Here is a 23,763-nt window from a genome sequence, read left to right as displayed (position 1 = left end):
ATGACGAGAGGAGAGCATCAATCAGGGGTGCTCTGTGGCCCACAGGGAGGAACTTTCTCCTACATGGCCCCAGAATGCCTAGTAGAGTGTGAGGACTGCAGCACCATGTCAGACATGTGGTCTCTTGGCATCACTCTTCTGGAGATGTTCACCAACTCTCAGGCCTGGTCTTACAGTAGCAATCAAGAGCTGCGTGAGCTTCTTTATGAAAAAAACCCTCCTCTTGCTCTGACTAGATTACAGCCTGATCTTGATGACGTTGTGAAACCATTGATAGAATATGAACCCAAGTCTCGCATGAATGCCAAAGACCTGGTGATACTGTTGAAGTCAAAAGTCTCATCAGAAAATCTCATCAAAAGATATGGGTTCAAATGGTAGGAAGACAGTAATGAAAGATCAAGAGATCTTTTTAAGCTGTTGCATCTGATGTGTATAATCAATGCTGATATATTGAATTCAGGTTGATCACATGTATTCCTTCGCTCCTTTGTGCATGACTGACCTCACTGCAGCCATGTTTAAATATATATTGGATATTTCCTAGAATGTGTCAAAATGACGTCCTTCCAGATATAAATCAAGTGCATTCTGCACCGTGAAAAAGTCCACTCTCTGTGAGTGTCCTGGGCTCTGGAGATGGTAAATAATACAAATGTCTCCATTCAGTAAAATCAAACCAAGCAGAGCATGGAGAACAATGAGGACAATCAAATGCTACACAGTCAATCATGATTCGTAGCCATGGCAACACCAGGACAGGGGAAGGACTTGGTTGTGTGTGTTTGACAGGTTTTGGCACAGCACACCTCTAGGAAAAAAGATGACTCCACTTTTTATATCAGCTGTTTACAATCTGAGCACTGAAAGGTCTTGTCAGGTTGTGTCATATTGCTATTTTGTATAATCAGAGATAGAGTACATTTTGTTGTAAATATTTTTTTTAACATGATTTCTTTTAGCCATATTTCCTATACATTCATGATGACCTTAATATATAGACAGTAGCTAGTGGATAGTAGCACAGATGTATATGTTTAGTTCTGTACTGTTAAGCAAATGTACATGTGGATTAAAGCTGCACAATGGAATTCTGATGGTTTTTAGCAAATCGCAAGCTGAAAATAATGCCAAAGGACTTCCCTTTTACAGACAAATGTTTTTTTTACAAAACCAACTTTTCACAACATGAAAACAATGTTGCCATCATTTCCATGATGTGCAAAGTACAATGGCTCTTAATGACATATAAGCTATTTAAGTAAAAACAATTCTCCTGATGACAATACAGATTCACCATTAAATTTGACAAATAAATATATGTATTCTTTGTGAGTTTGCGCTCTCTTTATTCTATGGGAAATTATCTCTCTGTGAGCCTGTTTACTGTCCCTAACTGTATGACTCACAAAATCATACAAGTCCCAAAACTAAATATGGATACCTACAGGGGCGGTTTTTCCTACAGGCGGTATAGGCGGTCGCCTAGGGCGCCACTCAGAGGGGGACGCAAAAAACTGCGCCCAGCAAAAAAAAAAAAAAAAAAAAAAACAAGAATTGTGGGGTTTTGTTTGCTCCCCTTCTATATCTCCAACCAATATTTTGACATAAAAAATAAATCTAACATTAGGGTAAAATGAGCCAAAAATCGAAAACGGAAGGGGTACGTACGTCCTTGTTGTTGTCAGAACATGCAAGCACAGTGAGGCGTTTGGTTAGAGTGTGTGTGTGTTCAAGAAACTTTGAAGAATAAAATAATGAAGAGGCAAAAGCCATCCGGGGCGCAATTTAGGAAGAAAAGAAAGGAAGAAGAAAAGAAACGTGCCTAGGAGAAAGGTAAATCCTTAAATCCTGTTCTAGCCTAGAATGAATTCCAGATAAGAAAACGTTCACGAATGCGTGAATTGCCCGCGGCACTTTAGTGGAGTTAAGAAGAAAAGATGTACCTTATCATTGAACGTTTTCCTACTCCCTGTCACATAGTTCTTTAATGATTTTACAGAGGCGGGTATATCAAAAATGATGTCCATTTATTCTACATTATACAAAAAAAGACATGATTAAAATAGGGGCGCACATATAAAGCCAATAGCCAGTGCAACAACACTACACATATCTTACTCGTTGCATAGCACACCCATTAAGGAAGCCAAACACGGCAACTTGTCAATAAGTGAGGAATACTGGTAAAAATCCAAGTGTTGTCAACTTTAGCAAATGGTTTGTTTGTAATCTTGCTAGTTAGCTAACGCTAGCTAGCCAGTGACTTGTGACGTTCCTTGTTATTGCCATTCAGTCGAAACATCAGTTCAAGTTAAGCTGTACCGCAATTTGCGTCATTTTGCGTCATAAAAATGTGAGTAATCAAATTTGGACAGCTTTAGTTTTGGTGGAGCGAGCTAGCCAGTTTAATTAGACATGATTCAACTAATCAAGAGCTATGCATCTTGGGATAAAAAAATGTCAGGCTGTCCAAATACACCAAAATGCTTAATAACTACATAATAGCTACATTTAACAAATGATGACAATACATACTTTTGTTATATCATTTTAGATTCACTTTTAGAAGACTAAGAAAACATTATTTGCAGGCGATTGGGAAGATGACGTGGAGGTGTGTGTGTGTCCATAAACAGTTCAACAGGGGGCGTGGCCGGAGCGTAGTCCAGCACAGGCGTGACATTTTCTCAGTGATTTGTTCTTGAATTAATGTTTGTTCATTGTCGCGATCGTTGTTGTGTTTATGTGAAAGAAATGCAGTCTTACAGGGCAAAATAGCGTTTGAAAGTTGCAATTCCGTTTTCGTGGGGAAAACTAAATATTTTTTATTTGGGGGGGGGGGGGGGGGGGGGGGGGGGCGCCAGGAGTGAAGCTCGCCTAGAGCGCCAAATGTGCTAGGGCCGCCCCTGGATACCTAACCCATCAAGCGGAATTCCATGTCAACTCCAGGTCAAAGGTTAAGGCTTCTGTCTTGAGATTTCATGTACAGCAGTCTCCAGTTTTAAGGCAACTTTGAGAGAGAGAGAGAGAGAGAGAGAGAGAGGGAGAGAGAGATAAAGAATGATAAACTGGACTGTCTGACAGACGGCCTGTGCTGTGCATCAGAACCAACTGATAAGCAAAGTCAAAGAAACTTCTTAGCCTCAGTCACACAGACACAGACAGAGACACAAATGAGCTCACCTGCTTCTGAGACTTAGCTGTCATTTTCATACTGACTCAAACGCTTCTTAGACTTGAGCTCTTTCAGCCACTGCGGTGAAGCCTCCTCCCTGAAGGCATGGACACGGACACACACACACACACACACACACACACACACACACACACACACACACACACACACACACACACACACAATATATTCTGTCATTACACAGGCTCTTGGTTACTCAGTAGCTGTCCCCCCCTCAAACACTGTAGATTTAGCCTGGATTTGAGTCCCAATGCACTAATCCAGCTGTAAAGATATACATATGCAGGCTGATGCTCGTGTACCAAGATCCCCTACCATCTTTTAGTAAACAGTAATGAGTGTACAGTAGGCACTTGATCTGGTTGGTATTGTGGACTGTCTGAGCATTAATAGACAGGTGAACATAAGTATATGACAGCCAGAAATGACAGAGGTGTGTGTGTGTGTGTGTGTGTGTGTGTGTGTGTGTGTGTGTGTGTGTGTTTGTGCGCGTGTGTGTGTGTGTATGTGCACAGGGTTTACCCGTTCTCTTGGCCTGCAGTGGGTGGGGGCAGCACTCGAGAGGCACGCGGCAGGAAGGGTGACTTTGGGGAGCGAGAGAGCTGAGATGGAGAGGGAGCAACAGTGCCCTCTGGTGGGCTATCAGAGTCACTTCTCTTCTTCAGTTGGGCCTTAGAACACAGAAGAAAGCATCATCATCGGAACCATCTCTGATCCCCATCACACACACGCAGGCACGCACACACACACACACACACACACACACACACACACACACGACTCACTGAATAATTAGGAGAGTGTGTTATTCGTAAATTAACTGAATACATAGATACATGATTGATAAAGCACATGGATGTTAATAAGTGAGCACATTCACCTGTCTACTTTTCCCAATACAATAGCCCAAGTAACTCATTCGACCGGAAAATCCAACACATTGTTGTTAATATATACGCCTAATCGTGTGTGTGCGCGCCTCATGACTAGTAATTAGCGTGCACTGGGGCCCGTCATAACTACCTTACGCCACTGTATGGGGCCCTTGTTGGATAACCCATAAAAGTCCTCTGTGTTTTAGTGGAGACAGACACACTATTTTGCATATTGACTTTTTCTTGTCGGGCAGTGGGCCGTGTTTCTCAGTTCCGCGCCTCTGCTTTAGTCTTTGAACAGTGCCTCGTAGTTTTCATTTCCGCGCACTTGCGCTAATTTACCTGTGTAAGACTTAGTTGTTAGGTTGTTCCCGTGTTTGACTCTGTGTGTGTTTTCTTACGTGTCATCCTTGTTCAGTGTAATGGTTATTTCCATGTGTGTTGGTTACATGTCATCCCTGTAAGGTCTAATTGTTAGTTCCCCATCTGTGTTTCACAGCGTTCGACGCTGGAAATCTCAGTTTAGTTTGTTTCCCTTAGTCTCTTTCCCAGTCTGCTCCTGAGTTTCTGTTGTGCTATTTTAGTTCATAGTATAGTCTTGTGTTCGTGTTCCAGTGTGTGACTCTGTGTAGTTTGGTTTAGTCTCGTTGTCTAGTCTAGTCTTGTATTGTCTTGTTTTAGTGTTCCTGAGTGTGACACAGTGTTTAGTTGTTCATTTAGTAATTTAGACTACTGAGTGTTTTCCCTTCTGTTTATTAGTGTTCCCTGTTTTGTGTGTCCTACTCTACTCCCCTGTTCCCCCGCTGAATTCCCAATAAAACCCTGTTTGTGCCTAAAACACCAGTCTGAGCCTTAACACCCGGTGACACATGCAGACTCTCTCATGCAAATATAGAAAAACACACACACACAAACGGCATATTCAACAGATGTGCTGGTGATAACAGGTACTATACCAGTTTCCACTGGTGAGCTGTGATGGAGCTGAAATAGACCCTTATAGACAGGAGCTGAAATAGACACTTATGGACAGGAGTGTGTGTGTGTGTGTGTGTGTGCGTCAGTGATGCTGAGCAGATATGAGCAGTAAGAGGAATATGTTGATGAGCTGTGTGAGAGATCTGATATTCTGAAGGAAGTGTGTGTGTGTCAGTGGTGATTAATGTTCTGATGATGCAGGTCTGTGTGTGTGTGTCTGTGTCAGTGGTGATTAATGTTCTGCTGATGGAGGTGTGTGAGAGAGATGATGTTCTGATGATGGAGGAGTGTGTGTGTGTGTGTGTGTGTGTGTGTCAGTGGTGATTCATGTTCTGATGATGGAGATGTGTGTGTGTGTGTGTGTGTGGCGGGTCAGTGGTGATTAATGCTATGATGATGGAGGTGTATGTGTGTGTGTCTTCTCTCCTTGTTCTCTAGAGTAAGATCTTTAATATTCAAATGTGTTCTGTTTTTCGCCAGTTGTATGGTGTCAGCAGCTAAACACTTGCATCAGTAGGTAGGCCAGGCAGGTTTATTTATAAAGCACACTTTATACACAAGGGTAATTTAATGTGCTTTACATAAATAAAAGCAAAAGGAACATCCAAAAGAGAATTAAAACAACTAGATGTGCATTTCCTGAAGGAAATACCAGTGTATGCAAAGTAAAAGTAGAAGTGGTTGTTATGGTACTTGAGGTGGTTGCTAGAGTGTTGCTAGGGAAGTGTGAGGGACCAAGGCGGCCACCCCACGTGTTGGGATGTGGGCTAGAGAGAAATACCGCTCCTCAGCACCTCGCTTCTGCATACGAGCAGCGGGATTGGAGTGATGCGTGAGAAAGTGTGAGTTACAGTATCTATGAAGTAACCAGGATTTTATATGAAAACAGGGAGTAAATGGGACATGATATAGTGGGAACCGCAGAGATGCAACAACAACTCTCATGTCACGGGAGCCAGATCCTCCCAGGTCACAGAGAATCAGAAATGGTTGATGTAAATGTTTATTTAACATAAGAACACAGAGTTGCTGTATAAAGGAACCCACTAGGGGACACGCATAAAAAAACGTGTGACAAATAGGGTATAAGCAAAGGAAACTCTGCTTTTCCTTTTGGAGTTCATACCAACATTTCCGTATATCGGCAGGCTGTTATTACTCATTTAAAGACACATCTTCAAGAGGGTAGACCATGATATGAATCCCTGTGAGGCACCATGCCAGTTCTTGCCATTCATATTAAAAAAGCCAAATGCAGCAGAGTTGTGGCATAATGGTGAACACGTTGTGTTTTAGCCGTGATCAAGCTACCAAGCGGCATTTCTCTTGTTCTCTTGTTTTTTTGTAAGGAGAGAACACTGTGGGGGTGCAAGAGGCTGCTGACTGTCATCTGGGATAGCTTGTTTCACTGGGTTGTTGCGATGCAGCATGTGTCCATGAGGGTGGTCCTCTGGGTTCATGCCCGTATTAAGACTTCATGATGCCCCTGGGCAACAGTGACTCTCTGGTGCCCCCCTACCCTCACCCCGCAGAACACAAACCATACCTATCCACAGGGGTGTATTGGTCCTTGAGTAGAAATCATTTCTAAAAGTATTATTTCTGAGTATCTGTACTTTACTTGATTGTTTTTTTTATACATACTTTTTGCTTAATACTGCTCCACTACATTTTCCATACATTGATGTAACCTATGTAAGTAATAATGCCCTGGGAGCAAGTCAGTTATGAGAAAGTAACCGTACGACAGGGGGATGCTACCGTTTACCCCCCTGAAGTGCGGTTATTTTCCATAACTCACTTACTCCCAGTGCATTATCCCGCTTATATCACAGCTAACTTGCTAAAGTAATTAATGCATATGCTGTAAATTATGTTTAATGTGAACTTATGTTATTAGAAATCATAACTTAATAAAGTACAGAACTATTGTTTTATCTTTTGATGACCTTAATGAAATATCATTACTAATCTCAACAGGTATATTATTCGTCTAAATCATAAGAAAGTTTATATTTTTACTTTTGGTACTTAAGTAGGATATACAAACTTAAATCTGCTATAATCTACACAGAAAAGGAGAACATGAGCACATGTACAAAACAAATCAAGCTTTATTTATTTAATCGAACTCGCCCAAAAACAAGTCAGAAGCCTGCCAAGTAGCCTACGTCTTTCAACCAGTAGATGGCTAGCACTTTCTTAACAATGCATAGTATAGTAATCAATCTTCATTGCAATTATAGCACACCAAACAATTAAATCTGACATTACAAAAAGCAATCCAACGTTAGTTGGATTCAGTTATCATTAAACCAACTCACAGCACCGCAAATAAGCATTGCAGTTCACAAAGCTTTCCAAAACTTAAATAGCTAACAAGAAGTGATGACGGCTATCAAAAACATCGGCAAGGTTATGCATTTAGTGACACACACGTACACAAGCGCAGTGAGTCTACTAACGAACTATCACTTCAGAACCATTGGGAGTAGACAGTACACACACACTTTGCCTTCTGAAAAACACAGATTTACACTGTTCAAACCTTTGCAAGCGCAGCGAGTCTACTAACGAACTATCATTTCAGAACCAAGCATTAGGACAGGTGGGGGGAGGGGGGATACCTGGGTGCCCTGCTTGCACAGACACAACGCAGACAGACTGCGACTCATCGTGGGACGTTGACGTGAGTGATTTTTTTGGGTCACTGTTGTCCCAAATGTATGTAGGCTACTGTATTATTGCAATTACATGTATTAAATTTGTTTTATTAATAAAAAATACATCGATTGCTTGGTGCCCCTGGAGTCTTGGTGCCCCTGGGCAGTTGCCCAGTTGCCCATATGGTTAATCCGGCCATGTCTGGGTTGACCTGTGCTGTGCTCACCTCCAGGTATTGCTGTGGCCAAGCATAATAATGATGACAGCATGTCACTTCTGTCCATCGGATGCCTGTTCTTCTCATACAGCTGCTGAAGTGTCTCCATCACCACTGGAGGACGTTGATATGAGTTTGGAGTCCTCTTGTATGCAGGGGCTGCTAATCTGGAGATGCGAAGGGAAGTCCTCAAAGTCAGTCAGTGAGCGTAGATGAAGGGACGTCATCTCGATGAATCCCTCTCAGCTCAGGACAGTCATCTATGTAGCAGCAGTCTGCATGCAGTTAGTGGTGGGATGTACAGTACATCTCATAGTCCTCTAACAGTGCTGGTGGGGGCAAAGATGTCTGTCTGTCAGTTCTGCTCTGGCCCACATCCTTCTGGTGGATTTGCAGACATTTAACGACCCCAAGTTCAGAAATAGCAATTCTGCTGGACTGTTCCCTTTGACGTTGCCCTGTTTGTGCCTTGTCATGAAGTCATGTGCATAGCACCATATTCATATTTGCATAGTGGTTCAAGTAGTTAAATTACTTTCATGTAGTCAACTACTGAAACTACAAACAATATTGTGCCATAAAAGGAAAGGTATGATTTTTGTATGAAAAATAAATGAATTTTGAGTGGCATTTTTAGCTGGCATGTGACTTTATTGTATTATATTGTATTATAATTTTGTATCACATGTTGTGTGATTTGTGCCAGTGGGGAAGTTTCACCACCCCCTGTTTCTAGGGAACCATAGAAGAAATTGGTCAAATGACCACACATTTTTGAAGTCAGCCATTTTACTCATCCTGCAAAGAAGAGAGCCTCATTGCATGAGAGATACGCACATTTAAGTTCAAAAACAGTTTTTTGCCTTTCAAAGTAAAATTTCTATGATCAAGGTTTTTTGATTGTTGTGTCTGAACAGTTATAGATAAGTTTGGTAAGCTACACTTTGAGTCTATATAGCTAGCATGATTTTAACTCAAAACTGCTGGATGATGCATTTTTTCCAAAAAGGTGGGATTGGGGTGATTTGTGCCAAAGGGCCTGGGTTAAGTTGTGCCAGTGATCTGTGAAGAGAATTGCAGTCCATTTTGTCTTCATTTGAATTTAATTTGGTTCTGAACATGTGTTCATGTAAATTACCTTTAAATAGAATTGCTTATTTGTTTTCATTTTAACTCAACTTAGCCCTAGGCCTTGTTTAAGAAAATTGACCTTTGATGTGCTCATGTGGCGCAATAGGCTTGTAGAAAATCGGCCTTTTATGTTGTAAAAAACTTTAAATAAACCTTAAATGAGTAATTTTGTATTGAATTTGTCTAGCTTTTATATAGCATTACAGTTTCTGAGATGAAAATATACTGTTTTACTTCAATAATCAATGGCACAATTTACCCCAATGTATTCTCTCTAAAGGCACAACTTACCCCGCACTGAGGGAAAGTTTTTTTCAGAAAGCTATATTTCTTAAATACAAAGTCAGATCCAAAGTGATTGTTCCCAGGGATGCACCACACCCTGAAATATATGTACATATTTTAGTTGGAAGCATTACTGTCATGGCCTCGCTTTAAAGTCACTTTAAGTAAAAACTGGCACAACTCACCCCACTCTCCCCTACGAGCGTTATCGATTCTGCCAAGAAGGAATCATTTATTTACAAGACCTTTTCGAGCCATTTATTGTGAACACCACACGCCGCAGCCGAGCATTGACTGTCTCACAGACTATATGCATAGCCTTGCGCTTCTCTGTGAGTGGTACATTTTTGTACAGTGAAAGCCGCTGCATGCTGTGCTGTTTGTAAAGTTTATTTGGCGCTTAAGAAACGTATGGATGTGTTCATTACATTCCCTGGCCATGTCCGAGTAAATACAATCAAAGAAGGCTTTTATGGAATTGCAGGTAATTGAGTTATTCAATATTTCACCATTTAATGAAAATAATAAATCATTACTAAAATATGAAAGAGGACCCTTACACACTTCGCAAGGAGGAAATGGGAATCGAACTAGCAACCTTCCAATTACTAAACGACTCCACGCAACATCTCCTCTAACCCCTGTACCACTGACACACGTTGTGTTACGTACAGATACACACTGATCGCCCCAATACACAGATTCGCACACACATATTCAAACTCCTACTTCTATATTGCATTGTTTCCTCCTAATATGAATCCTCAGGTTAGTTTGGGATGTAAGCCTATTGTGAATCTCCAACAAGTAGGCTTATTCTATCTTTGGTCTTTTAAAGCTTTTTTTATGTGACTGTTAAGGGAATTCTGCGAAGAGTTTTTATGTGTTAATATTTTTTAATTAAAGTGGTTAGCAACTGTTAGCGTAGGCTTCAAAATTCAATCATATGGATGCAATGCAGCATTTGCCTATTGCTCGCTTAACAAGACAACTTGAATGTATAAGTAAGTAACAACAGATGCTCTATGTAGCAGCAGTCTGCATGCAGCTAGTGGTGGGATGTACAGTACATCTCATGGTCCTCTAACAGTGCTGGTGGATGCACAGTGCTACTCGGGCCCACATCCTTCTGGTGGAGTTTCAGCCATTTAATGACCCCCCCCCCCCACCCAAATTAATATGACGTTTTACCTTTTCCACACAGACTTTGTGCTACTCTATAAATGAGTTCAGAAATAGCAATTCTGCTGGACTGTTACCTTTGACCTTGCCCTATTTGTGCCTTGTCATGACGTCATGCGCATAGCACATCTCTGCTCTTTCAAATGTGTTTGTTTTATTCATTCATTGGGTTGCCTGCCTAAACACATTTACTGTAGTAGAAATACTGATGGGCAGAATATAGGGAGTGCAAAGCCTGTCATACATATCTATGGTCTTGTACATGTTAAGTATCATGGCATAATTTGTGTCATTTGATCAAATCATATCAACTGAAAAGTTGATGCAGTACCACTGTAGTACCACACAGCTAAAGCTGGCTTTTTAGCACAGGGAAATTAAATGTTTACAAGAAACTAGTGGTCAAGACTGAGTGAGAACAATGAAATAAAAGATCCCCAAAATGTCACAAACAGTTTATTTGTAGACTGAATGCATTCTGTACTACAGTGACCGTGGCTACACATTCATTTAATCAGTTAATTCAATTCAATTCAATTCAATTCAATGGAAAAGGTCTCCAAGAGCTTTACAGAGCGGGATTAGTTTGAAAGGCTGCAGCAGCATCCCACAGTGGAAATGTGCGTAGTACAGGAATGGAGAGAAGGGTAATGAAGCATTTAGAGTGAGAACAATTAAATAAAATACCCCCAAAATGTTACAAACTCTTTATTTGTAGACATTCTGTACTACAGTGACAGCGGCTTTGCATTCATTCATCAGTTAAATTCAGTTAAATTGAAATTGTCTCTATGCGCTGTACAGAGCGAGATCAGGAGTAAAAGGCTGCTGTGATTGGATGCCCAGGTAATGCCTTCATCAGGCAGCCACCTCCACACACTTGACCTTAGTGTAGTGCCTGTACAATACTCCCATCTGGGCTCTAGTTTCTGGAAGGCAGGTGTCTGACTGATGGACATTGTATACAAAACCAACGCCAGTCTGCTGGCATGTTATTGTTAACTGTATTGGCGCATGCGCCGTGTGTCTTTCATCTCTGTATTGTACCTGCATGTCTCCGGTGCGGTCGCCCGGTTTGGCTCTGTGTACAGTAAAGTACCAACTACACACTTACTCTCGGTTGTGAGTTATTCCTAACTACTGGTGTGGTGGCAGCGCAAGGTCACCGAACCCAACCTCACGTCAACCATCCCCATCATAACTCGGACACACGAGTCACCAACTGAGAAGGTAGTTGGCTAACACATCTATCCATCTGCATAATGGCAGCTAACGTTCACCGCGCACCGAAACAGTGGTGCTTGTCCAAACAAGAGACTTTGAATTCTTTTGAAAACTGGAAGCAGAACTTACTTTACACACTGTCTTTGGATCCATTGTTTGCCCCGTTTCTCGTCGAGGGGGCGACGTGGACTAAAAAGAGTAAAAATAACGTCCTCAGAGGATTCAGAGATGACGGTGATAACTTGCCTACAGCTCGTAGACGGACTGCTCAACAGACAGTGAGTCATTTGGAACTGATGCTAGGTCAAATTGCCAACTATTGTCCCGTGATCTCAAGCAACACTGACAACTGGCGCTCAGTTAATTGATTTTGTGGATATGCACCTAGAAACTGATGAGCAACCTGAAGATCTATATCAGCGCCTTATGGCCTTCACAGAGGATAGCCTTCTCAAAGCCAATGTATTGACTCACCACAGCAAAGTTGTGTCTGAGGACGAGGAGCTATCCCCCTCCCTCGAGAACTTCATAGTTGTGACATGGTTACGTCTAATACACCCTGAGTTACCCAAACTCATCAAACAGCGCTATGGCACTGAGTTACGCACACACACACTGGCCTCTATTAAATCAGAGATTTCTCAAGCCCTTGACTCTCTCCTCAACGAAATCCGCTCTGCCGACAATGCTAAAATCATGCGTGCTGCTGCCACTAGCCGGGCATATAGTAGCCCATTGCCACGCAGGCCCTCATACGGTCCCTCTGCTACAATGCCAATAAGAACTGGCTCCCACGAGACATCATGTCCCCTTTGCAAACAAGCAGGACGCCTGAGCAACACACACTTCCTCAGCACATGCAAATACTTACCTGAGCAGGATCGAAAATTCATGCTTAAGGCTAGGCAAATTGTTTCTGTGCTCGACGGAGACCCTGATGATGACGCACTTGTATGCCATGAATTCCCTGATGAGTCACCTCCTCATGAATTCCCAGAGCCCACACAGCCTCACACTGCTCGCTCTGTTCAATCTCCATACATCGACACTTTCTCCAAACACCACCATGCACGCATCATCCTTGACAGCGGTGCAACGTGCAACATGATTAGACTATCTGCTGCTCGCCGGCTTGATGTCCACATCACCCCCAGCTCCTAGTCAGCTCACCAGGCTGATGGTTCCTCTCCCATGAAGGTGGTTGGCGAGACCCGCCTCATATTCTGTCGCGACTCAAAGTCATTTCAGTTTGATGGCCTGGTAGTGGAGAACTTGGATGTTGACGTACTGGCAGGCACCCCCTTTATGTCCACAAATGACATTTCTGTGCGACCTGCTAAAAGACTTGTCACCTTGGGCGATGGGACAGCATTTCCCTATGGCTCCACTGGTAGCCATCATGACATCAATACCGTCCGTCGCACCATTGTATTGCGTGCCCCTCCCACGTCAACCACAGTATGGCAGGGTGAATTTGTGGAGATTTGTCTCCCACCTGATGCCCCATCTGACTCTGCATATGTCATGGAGCACACAGGATGCACAACGTGTACGCAGGTGTGATGTGGCACAGACGTGGCCCCACCCTGGGGTCGTATCCAGCGTCGCAGGGAGGATCCGTATCCCTAACCTCTCTAATGAGCCTCACATCCTGAAGCGCCACCAACACTTTTGCCAAGTGGATCCCCTCTCATCCCCTACCACTCCTCACCCAGTATCTGCTCCTTACACCAGCATGCCAATAGTCAGACACCTTTTGTCACCAGCTACTGGACCTAAGCACTCCCAGAGCGTCCAATTGGATCCGGACAACTTGCTCTCTCCTGCCATCAAACATAGGTTCCGTACATTACTGGACCAACATGATGAGGTATTCAACCCTGCTATCCCTGGTTACAATGGTGCCCTAGGCCCTTTTGAAGCCAAAGTTAACATGGGTCCTGTTGAACCGCCCCAACGCAAAGGCCGCTTACCTCTGTATGGCAGGGACAAACTTACTGAGTTACAACAAAAGTTTAATGAGCTGGAGAGTCTCGGGGTCTTCCATCGTCCAGAGGATGTGGATGTGTCGGTGGAGTATCTCAACCCTTCGTTCTTAGTGAGGAAACAGAGTGGCGGGTATCGTCTGGTGACTGCCTTCACGGACGTTGGCAGATATTCCAAACCCCAGCCCTCTCTGATGCCTGACGTTGACAGCACCATACGACAAATAGCCCAATGGAGACACCTGATAGCAACTGACCTAACCAATGCCTTCTACCAGATACCACTAGCACACAAATCCATGAAATACTGTGGCGTCGTCACCCCTTTTCGTGGAGTCCGTGTCTATACACACTCAGCCTGGATCAGAGACGGCTCTTGAAGAGCTCATGTGCCGCGTGCTAGGAGATCTACTTCAAGCAGGTGTCGTGGCAAAGCTTGCTGACGATTTATACTGTGGCGGCAACTCCCCAGAAGAGCTGTTGAAAAACTGGTCTTCGGTTCTACATGCGCTCAGCCGCTGCAATTTACGCCTTTCAGCATCTAAGACTCTCATTAACCCTCGCTCCACGACTGTATTGGGGTGGGTGTGGTCCCAGGGTAAACTTCAGCCTAGTCCCCATCGAGTGTCCACACTAGCTGCTTGTGAGCCTCCGAAAACGGTGGGAGGCATGAAGTCCTTCATCGGTGCCGTCAAAGTAATGGTGTGATTCAACACTGCTCTGCCCTCCTTGCCCCTCTGGACGGTGCCATAGCAGGGAAGGCATCACAGGAGAAGATCACATGGACTGACGAACTCCACTGCACCTTCAATAAGGTGAAAGAGTCACTCTCCTCGAGCCGTTCCATCACTCTGCCGCGTCCAGATGACCAGTTATGGATGGTCTCTGATGGCGCTGTGAGAACACCTGGCGTAGCCGCTACCCTGTATGTCATGCGCAACAACAAACTTGCTCTTGCTGGCTTCTTCAGCGCCAAATTGCGTAACCACCAGTTGACGTGGCTGCCCTGTGAGGTGGAGGCCTTCGCTATTGCAGCGGCTGTCAATCACTTTGGCCCGTACATCATCCAGTCTTCACACAGAGCATGTGTCCTGACAGACAGCAAGCCATGCGTACAAGCCTATGAGAAGTTGTGCAGGGGTGAGTTCTCTGCGAGTCCCAGAGTGTCTACATTCCTCTCTACGGCAAGCAGATTTCAAGTATCAATCCGACATGTAGTGGGCGCTGCCCTTCTCCCGTCTGATTTTGCCAGTCGCAACCCCCCTGACTGTACTGACATGGCATGCCAAGTGTGCATTTTTGTGCAACACACACAGGCTTCAGTTGTGCGCCTACTGTCTAGTGAGGACATCCTGGCTGGTCGCGCAACACTTCCGTTCACGAGCAGAACGGCATGGAGATCTCTGCAGTCTGAGTGTCCGGATTTGCGTCGCACCCATGCACATCTTACTCAAGGAACACGGCCATCTAAGAAGCTTACCAACATCAAGGACGTCAAGAGATATCTCAACATAGCATTCATAACCAGTGACGGTGTGCTCATCGTGAGACGTGACGAGCCCCTCTCCCGTGAGTGCATTATCGTTCCTAGGCAGGTTTTGGCCTTTTTTGCCCTTGACCTTGACAAGGCCGTCAGCCGTGTCACTGATGGCTGTCATTCGTGTGCGGCCCTCAGACATACACCCCAGGCCATTGTAGAGCAGTCCTCATCCGACCCCCCAGCTGCCGTCGGCATCACCTTTGCCGCTGTTGTCATGAAACGTGCACGCCAATTAGTACTGGTAGTACGAGAGTGTGTGACATCCTTTACCGTGGCCATGCTTGTGGAAGATGAGTGTCACCAGACTTTGCGGGATGGACTCATCAGATTATGTGTGGAACTACGTCCCCTAGATGGCCCCTTTGCCGTGATCCGGACAGATCCGGCCCCTGCCTTTAAGGCCCTGGTAGCTGATTCGCTTCTTGCTCAACACAGGATTTCATTAGAGCTAGGGCGAGCCAAGAACCCCAATAAAAACCCTGTCGCAGAAAAGGCCGTGCAGGAGTTGGAGGAGGAACTGCTCAGGCAGCAGCCACGTGGTGGTCCAGTATCAGCGAGGCTCCTAGCCATAGCAACTGCTATATCACAAAACATATCATGAGTTACACATTTTCTGTTTTTTTTTTTCTTTTTTTTTGTCATTTACAGTCCCATTGGCCTAGTGCCTACTGCACGTACTTAGGATTTGGCCTGCAAGCTCTTCCAGAACGGGTGATGTATGTATTGTTTGCTGTCCCATTGGGGGATTGGACAGGGTCCTGGCTCATGTTTTGTGTGGGGTGGAGTTGTGGGATATTTTTTATGCTGATGTGAATATGGAATGGCCTGGTTCTCAGCGCAAGGTACAGTACAGGAATAGATAAGGACACTTGTGCCAGATAGGGACATGTTTACAGCAAGAAACTCTTCAAAAAGTATCGAGTATACAGTAGACACGAAGTCTAGCTCTCTCAAGAGACAGTTGTCAGGTCAAAGGTGGCCTCAGTAAAAATACCCCCTGCTGGTAGTCGATACAAGTCCAAATAAAGATGATTAGGGTAATTAATAGGGGACACCGCCCCACAAGAATGAGGCTTAAATAGTACCAAGGTACCAGTACATGCGCTGAGATCGAGCTAATCCATGGACCATCTCCTTATTGTGACATTAACGACCACAATAAATACTATCAGATATTCTCTACAATCAGTCTCAGAAAATATATTAATCACGGAAAGAAATGGAATGATCAGCCACGACATATTTGGCACCCCAGATGGGACTGATCAGAAAAAGATCCGAAGGGGGAACCGCTTGACCCAAGGCACCTAAATTAAGAAACGGTAAGCAAAGTCATTTTTGTTAACCAGACTGGGGAAATTGAGTCAATAGGAAAACCCTATCCTGGACAAAATTCTTCAGACAAAAACCCTGGAATGAGACTTGAGTGTGAAGAATATCTGAAAGTAATTAGGAAAAATGTTTGTTTTAAATGTTGCATGTGAATAGCATGAGAAATTGCATGAGAAAATAATCGGATTAAAAGGATATCAAGGCGTTCGGATAACGACCTGAGAAAAAAAAGGAAAACCAGGTGTTTTTCCATGTGTCTAGGAAAAAGTTAGGCATAACTTATTAGACACAGATAATTATTTAGGTAATCAGGGGATTGCCGTGGAAGAAGGCAGGGCCTTTAATATATTAATTTACTAAAAAAGTGGTAAATGGTGAGTAGAAAATTGTGTGTAAAGAAAGGGGTCTTCCTTGTGAATTGGAAGATTTGGAAAAATAACTTGTTGAGTTGTGATAAATGTTTGGTATGTCAGTAAGTACTGATATTGGTCATTGTATGAAGAAAAGTGAAGTTCAATGATTGGTTGATGTATGTGCTAAATAAGTTTTGTTTTTCAGGAAATAACAGTTCTGTGAAGAAGTGAGAATTGTGATCTGTAAAACATCTAACTTGAAAAACTGTCATTGAATATCCCTTTAAAGGTAATTTCGTGACTAGCAAAGGAAATACGAAATGGTGTGAAATATATATATGCGGATGCATACGCGTAAAATATTGAATAACATCGTAATTAACATCATTCAAAGTATTGTAATTTGACCATAATAACTGATCAACTTTGACTTCTTTGGCAATCATTGTTTGTTTGAGTACACGGCAGAGTTGCTCCCTATAGAGAGAAGGAGGCACGCGGAAGGCAACGGGTGGGGGCTATTCTAAGCCCACAAGCCTGGGTGCGTGGTAAAGGAGGGGCTGTTATGAGCATTTTGAGCCACAAGTGAATTTCTGCATATACAAGTAGAACCGAGAGTAGAAGGGAATAATATAATACAAATAATTCTGTGGTAATTTCTGGACTTAAAAAATGGCTTTGGTAGACACAGAACAAATTACACCGTTGGAGGAAATAAGTAAATTGTACTCATCAGAGGCGAGTATTATTGAAAAAATTTGTAGAAAATGGTATGATCGTACAAAAAATGATGCGAGCCCATGGCCAAAAGCAGGCTCTTGGGATCTCAAGTTGATTCTGCAAATGGAAGGAAAAATATATGACCATAAGCATAAAGAAACAAGTAAAGTACGGGAGACAAAGAGAAAACAGGAATTATTAACGTTGCGCGCCTTTATGAAAATAGCGAAAAACAAGGCTCTGAGCCAGAAACAAAGTTCAGAACAAGTTAATGATCAAAGTAAGAAAAGGGAACATGAAGACAGAAATGCCTTCAGGCCCCCACCGTATGTATTCTCAAATGAATCTTTTCCTGCAGTAAATAGACTGTATCCACAGTTACCTGTTGTTCAAGGCGCTGCTGTAGAAATACAAGGGACCATACAGGGCGAAGTTGAGTTGACTCACGGTTTAGAAAAAAGGTTTGGGCAAATGATGAATGATGTGAGTGCGGTAGTACATGAAATATCCTGTAAATTGGGAGGAATAGAGGGAGGATCAGGTATTCTGCATAAGAATGACCAGCTTGGAAGTGAAATGCCACAAGCGGCAGGTGGGGGAACCGTCAGTCAAAAAAGCGGGGGAGAAAAGAATGACAGCAAGTTAAATGTCGAAAGTATCAGTAGAAAATCTGGGTCTTCGACCGATGAAGAAATGATAGACGGAAAAGATTATAGTCATTTAGATGAGGAAGATAGAGAACAAGTAAAAAGAAGATACGAAAGATTCACCAGTCTTTCGACAGATATGATCAGTGACACAGAGAGAGAGATGAAGGAATTCAGTGAGAAGAATGCAAAGGACGATTGGGGTGGTCTGTCAAATATCAAGGGAAATTTCGGCATAGACAAAGATTATGAGGAGTTTTGGGATAAAATAGATGAAAGAGTTTTTCATTTGAATGATTTCGTAACACAAACGCTAAAACAGCGAATCTCAAAGGTAGGAATGGAAACATTGATGAAGGAAATAGAACACGAGGATGCGTTGATTAGAGACATTATGGAGTCCGGGGTAATAGTAAAAGGGCATAAAAAATACGATAAAGCCACAAGGTATTTACGGAGTTTAAAGAAAATGCGGGAGGAGGTCCTGGAGGGTTTGACGCCTGCGGTTAGGAGAAAAGAGCTGGCAAAAAGTGCACACGGGACAAAAACAGGTGGTACAGAAGTGACATTTGAGATTTCAGGAGGGCGCATTGAGGGAAGTTTATCAAATAAAAGACCAGGAAGTCCCAATAAGGAGGGAATAGGGAGTATGACCCCATTGCTTCCATTAAAGCTTGGAATGGCAGCAAAAAAAGTAGCAACAAATTACGTTGGAAAAAGACTAAAACAAACGCTGAAAGAAATAAAGGAATGGAGTAAGGGAAAAGAAAGTAGTGATTCAGAAGAGGAAGACGTAGGAATAGTAGAGCAATGCTCTGTCACTATGTTGACTAAGAAGGAAGTTCTTAAAGAAGTGGAGAAAGAAAAACAAAAAAGAAAAAAGATTCAGGATAAGGTTAAACAAATTGAAGAGGTCCTCGAGCGACAGGAGAGAGAAGAAGGAGAAAAAGCAGAGATACAGAGTCCTGTTCAAACTATTGACGTAGTCATGCCTCTTATAAATAAGGGTCAAAATGATGTTTATCAGCCATGGGGGCATTCGGACATGGCTGGACTGGTCTCACGACTGCCCATTTTGCAGGATAGCGCATCAAATTTCATCACTAGACTGGAAAGTGAGATGGAAGGAAAGAGCCTCGCAATTGGCGACATTAAATCATTGTTGAGCCATATCCTCACAAAAGAGACTACCTTATCCGTTTTCAACAGAGTGAACTTGGGAGCACTCATAGGGGATACAATGGTGGATGCAACGCCTTTCAATAACTACAGAGCACGAATTTGGCAAGCGCTAAGAGAAGCGTACCCCAGCACATTCTCCCTGTCAAGTGTGGTCATAAATAAACTAAAGGCAGACGACAACCCTGCAGTGTTTGTGGAACGAGTGGAGGCAGACTGGAGAATGAAGATGGAATTAGATCCTGACCAGCATCCCATGGTCCGTAACATGATGAGAAAGGCAATCATTGATGCTCTCCCTTTTTCGGCAAAAAAAGAACTTGAAAATGATCACCGAGTTGGATCTATGCCAAAAAATGAATTTAGGGATGCGGTAACCCACTTTGTCAATCAACACAGGAAAACAGAGGAATGTCTGGAGAAGCAGGATACGGAGAGGCAACGCAAGCTCATCCAAACGCAACTTGAGTCTATAAAAAATGGGAAGAAACCAAGCGTCCAGGCCCCAGTGATGACACAGAGCCCTCCCTCTCCCCAAAATGACTTTGGCCACCCAAACCCCATATATGGGCAACCAAACAGGGCACAGCTGCTTCGGCAGCCCTGGGGTCAGACCCACGGGAGTTTCAGAGGAAGGGGGAGGGGAAGAGGGGGCCAGGGGGGATGGCAAGGCCAAGAAACCCCTATCTGTTGGATTTGTCAACAACCAGGACATATCTCAAGAACATGTGCGCAGAGGCAAAATGTGGCAGAAAGGAGTAATTTTCAGACACCGATGAATGCACCCATGGGCTCCATGTCTCCCTACGGAGGCATGCCATACTGAGGACGCCTAGAGGATTCTATGGGGAAGGGTCAGTTAACAGTTTTATCAGAGAGAGCTGACAAAGAACCTGTACTTCAGGTTTTAATTGAGGGTAAATCAGTTAGAGTAATGATAGACACAGGAGCTACTTACACGTGTGTATCTACTGATGAAGCTCGACACATTCCCCTGTCTAGCTCAGGAAGGGTGGCTAAGACAATTGGATTTTCAGGGCAAGTACAAATAATTCCCTTTTCAGCTCCAATAACAATTGAAGTAAATGGTAAAACAGTAAAAATGCCAATATTGATCTCAGAAAAACTCCTGTTAATTTGTTAGGACGTGATGTACTTTGCCGTTTAGGAGTCCAAATTAAGTGTACCCCAGATGGACTCTCATTAACTAACCAGATGTCACAACTTTCCATGACCCTCCGATCGCTTTCCACTCCACAAACTAAACATATTCATTGGATAAGACTGCTGGAAACAGGGTGGGAAAACGAAATTTTCGATAAATGGGGAACTTTGATACATGACAGACACTCTACATTAAGAAAACCTCGTTGTCCGTCACATTGTGCAGTAATTGTGTGTGAGATTTCATGCACAGGCGAATGTGAGGAGCAAGACACGGCATGGAGGAAGGCGATGCAGGACAGAGAGCAGGTCAAACTGAGGACCCAGTGGGTGATCGTAGGAGCTGAAGGAGTAGCAGTTCAGGTAACGTTAGACAACAAATTGCATGCGACAGTCTTTAATGTGCCTAATAATACACCGCATGTTACACTTAGGGTAGGCTCAGGATATAGAGCAAGAGATATAAATAAAATGATGAAGAGAGCCAGAACTAGTGTATGGGTGCCCCTTGACGAGTCAGGCACGGAGGGAGTAGGAGTGTCAGAAGATGATACACTAATGCAAATTAGACACGTAGCAATGCTAGAAGGGGAGCCACAGGTAGTGGAGATGAGTGATGAAAAAGAATACACAGTAGCCTGCCCTTATGGAAATCAATTCTGTTTATATGGTCAGTTCGAAGGAGCAGGTTATCGATGTTGGCATGTTAATTTACATAAGCCATTAACGGAACATGAGAAACCAAGCAGTGATCCTCAGGACAAATCTGTAATAAAAATTAAGAAATGGAAAATGATGATATTACAGGAAGGCACAGATATACACAAAAATGACATATTAAAGCAGGTTCCAGATAAAGTCTGGGCTAAGGGGGATTTCGATATAGGATTAGTGAAATCTGTAACCCCCATGGAATTTCAACTTAAACCCGGAGTTCAGTTACCATTTCAGGCACAGTACCCTATCTCTCCAGCTGCAGCGGAAGGAATACGTGGCACAATAGAGGGACTCTTGCAGGCTGGTGTATTGGAGAAAGTGCCGTTTGCTGAATGCAACACGCCCATTTATCCAGTACTCAAGGCAGATAAGGTGAGATGGAGAATGGTGCAGGATTTACGTCGTGTAAATGCAATAGTGGAAGATTGGCCTGCAGATGTACCTAACCCTCATACTTTATTGACAAACATACCAGCAGAAGCTAATATATTCAGCGTAATTGACGCAACGCAAGCGTTCTTTTCAATACCGTTGGCAGAGCAGAGCAGGAAGTTGTTTGCGTTTCAATATATGGGTCAGGTGTACAGATACACTAGGATGCCACAGGGTTTTAAGCATAGTCCACATGTGTTTAATCAAGTGCTTAGACATGATTTAAAACATTTAAAAATGGATTCTACTGTACTTTTATATGTGGACGATGTACTTCTTTGTTCACCTGATGTCTCCACCTGTGAGAAAGATACGGTTAAAGTGTTGACAGCGTTGGCAGAAGGAGGTCATAAAGTGTCTCGAAAAAGTTACAGTTTGCAGAATCACAGGTGACATATCTGGGAAGACTAATTTCACATGGGAAAAGACGAATAGCACCTGAACAAATTCAGGCATTGACAGATGCTCCCAAGCCTCTTACAGTACGACAGATGATGGCGTTCATAGGCCTCATAGGATTTAGCAGTGACTGGATAGAGTGTCATGAACAGAAAATTGCTCCACTACGAGCTATGATAAGCAAAGCAGGAATAGGAAATTTGAGAAACCACGTAACATGGACGGTAGATGGACAGGAGGCTTTTGATCTCGTAAAAAGTGAACTGCAACAGGCACCCGCATTGGCTTTGCCAGATTATACTAAATCGTTTGCTCTGTATGTTGCAGTGAAAAAATAAGAAGGGTGTGATGCTTACATGACAGGTGTGTTGATGCAGGCACAATGTCAGGGGAAGTCCAAACAAGCAATAGCGTATTACTGCTCTAGGTTGGATTCTGTAGCTCAGGGTTACCCACCTTGCTATCAGGGGTTGGAATCAGTATATATGGCATATGTTAAAGCATCAGGAATAACTATGGGGTGGCCAATAACTATCTATACAAGCCATGCTATTGCTCAGCTTACAGAACAGGGGAGGTTTTGTCTCACTGCACAGAGGCAGTTGAAATATTATGATTTGACTTTCTGTCCAGATGTAACTGTTAAAACTTGTGACTCTGTGGGTAATCCAGCAGACAGAGTGCCTCTGGATTACGAGGGAAGCCCGCATAGGTGTGTGGCTGACTCTGTGATTTTCTCCAAACTCAGACCGGATTTGGAGGGGGAACCATTGTGTGACGCAGAGGTAGTTTATTTCGTGGATGGGTCAAGTCATCATTATGATAATAAAACACAGGCTGGATTTAGCGTGGTGCAAATGGTAAGGCCAGGGAGTATGTTACAGTAATGTGTATTCCTTGTAAGCAGCCGTGTTCAGCACAGCTGGCTGAACTCAAAGCGTTAACTGAGGCTTGTAGTTTAGCTGCAGGGAAAAGAGCAACCGTGCACACGGACAGTGCTTACAGCCATAATGTGTGTCATGTATACGGTGCGCAATGGAAGCAAAGAGGATTTAAGAAATCCGATGGATCTCCGATACAACATCAAGAACAAATACAATTGCTTTTAACAGCCATGATGCGCCCTGAGCGGTTGGCCATATGTAAGTGCAAAGCACACAAAAAGGGTGGTGACTACATCACGCTGGGTAATGAAAAGGCTGACGAGAGTGCAAAAGAAGCAGCATTAAAGGCTAGGGAACTTGGAGTCCCACCTCAGTCAGAAACAACACATGCTGTGGTCCTAGTGGAGGGGGCGTGGGATGGTAACACCTTACCATGCCCCTCACTATGCCCATATGTTGGCACTGGTGAATCTGAATGCAAATGGTGTCAGTTAATGTTTATGCCAGGTCATGACCATCATATTGATCCTCTATGTTTGTGCTATGTGTCAAAGGGGGGATTGTCGTTTATGTTGTGGTAAGCCATGTGAACCATGGCTTGCCTGATGTCCAGGGTCCAGTAGTTTATTTACAGCCATACTATAGGTATTACAGAC

At 43.4% G+C, this 23,763-nt stretch overlaps 1 long non-coding RNA gene across 1 annotated transcript; it reads right to left on the bottom strand.

Moving 5' to 3' along the window:
- Positions 1-2,928: 2,928 nt before the first annotated feature.
- Positions 2,929-3,856, bottom strand: LOC122130420. Its single transcript, XR_006151879.1, has 3 exons — positions 3,722-3,856; positions 3,187-3,275; positions 2,929-3,013 (listed from the first exon to the last, which is right to left on the bottom strand). It is a non-coding gene; the product is annotated as an uncharacterized LOC122130420 (long non-coding RNA).
- Between the last annotated feature and the right edge of the window lie 19,907 nt (positions 3,857-23,763).

Source organism: Clupea harengus, unplaced genomic scaffold (assembly GCF_900700415.2).
Source record: "Clupea harengus unplaced genomic scaffold, Ch_v2.0.2, whole genome shotgun sequence".
NCBI lineage: Eukaryota > Metazoa > Chordata > Actinopteri > Clupeiformes > Clupeidae > Clupea > Clupea harengus.
The sequence above is the reverse complement of the archived record's forward strand: the minus strand, read 5'-3'. Positions and strand labels throughout refer to the sequence as shown.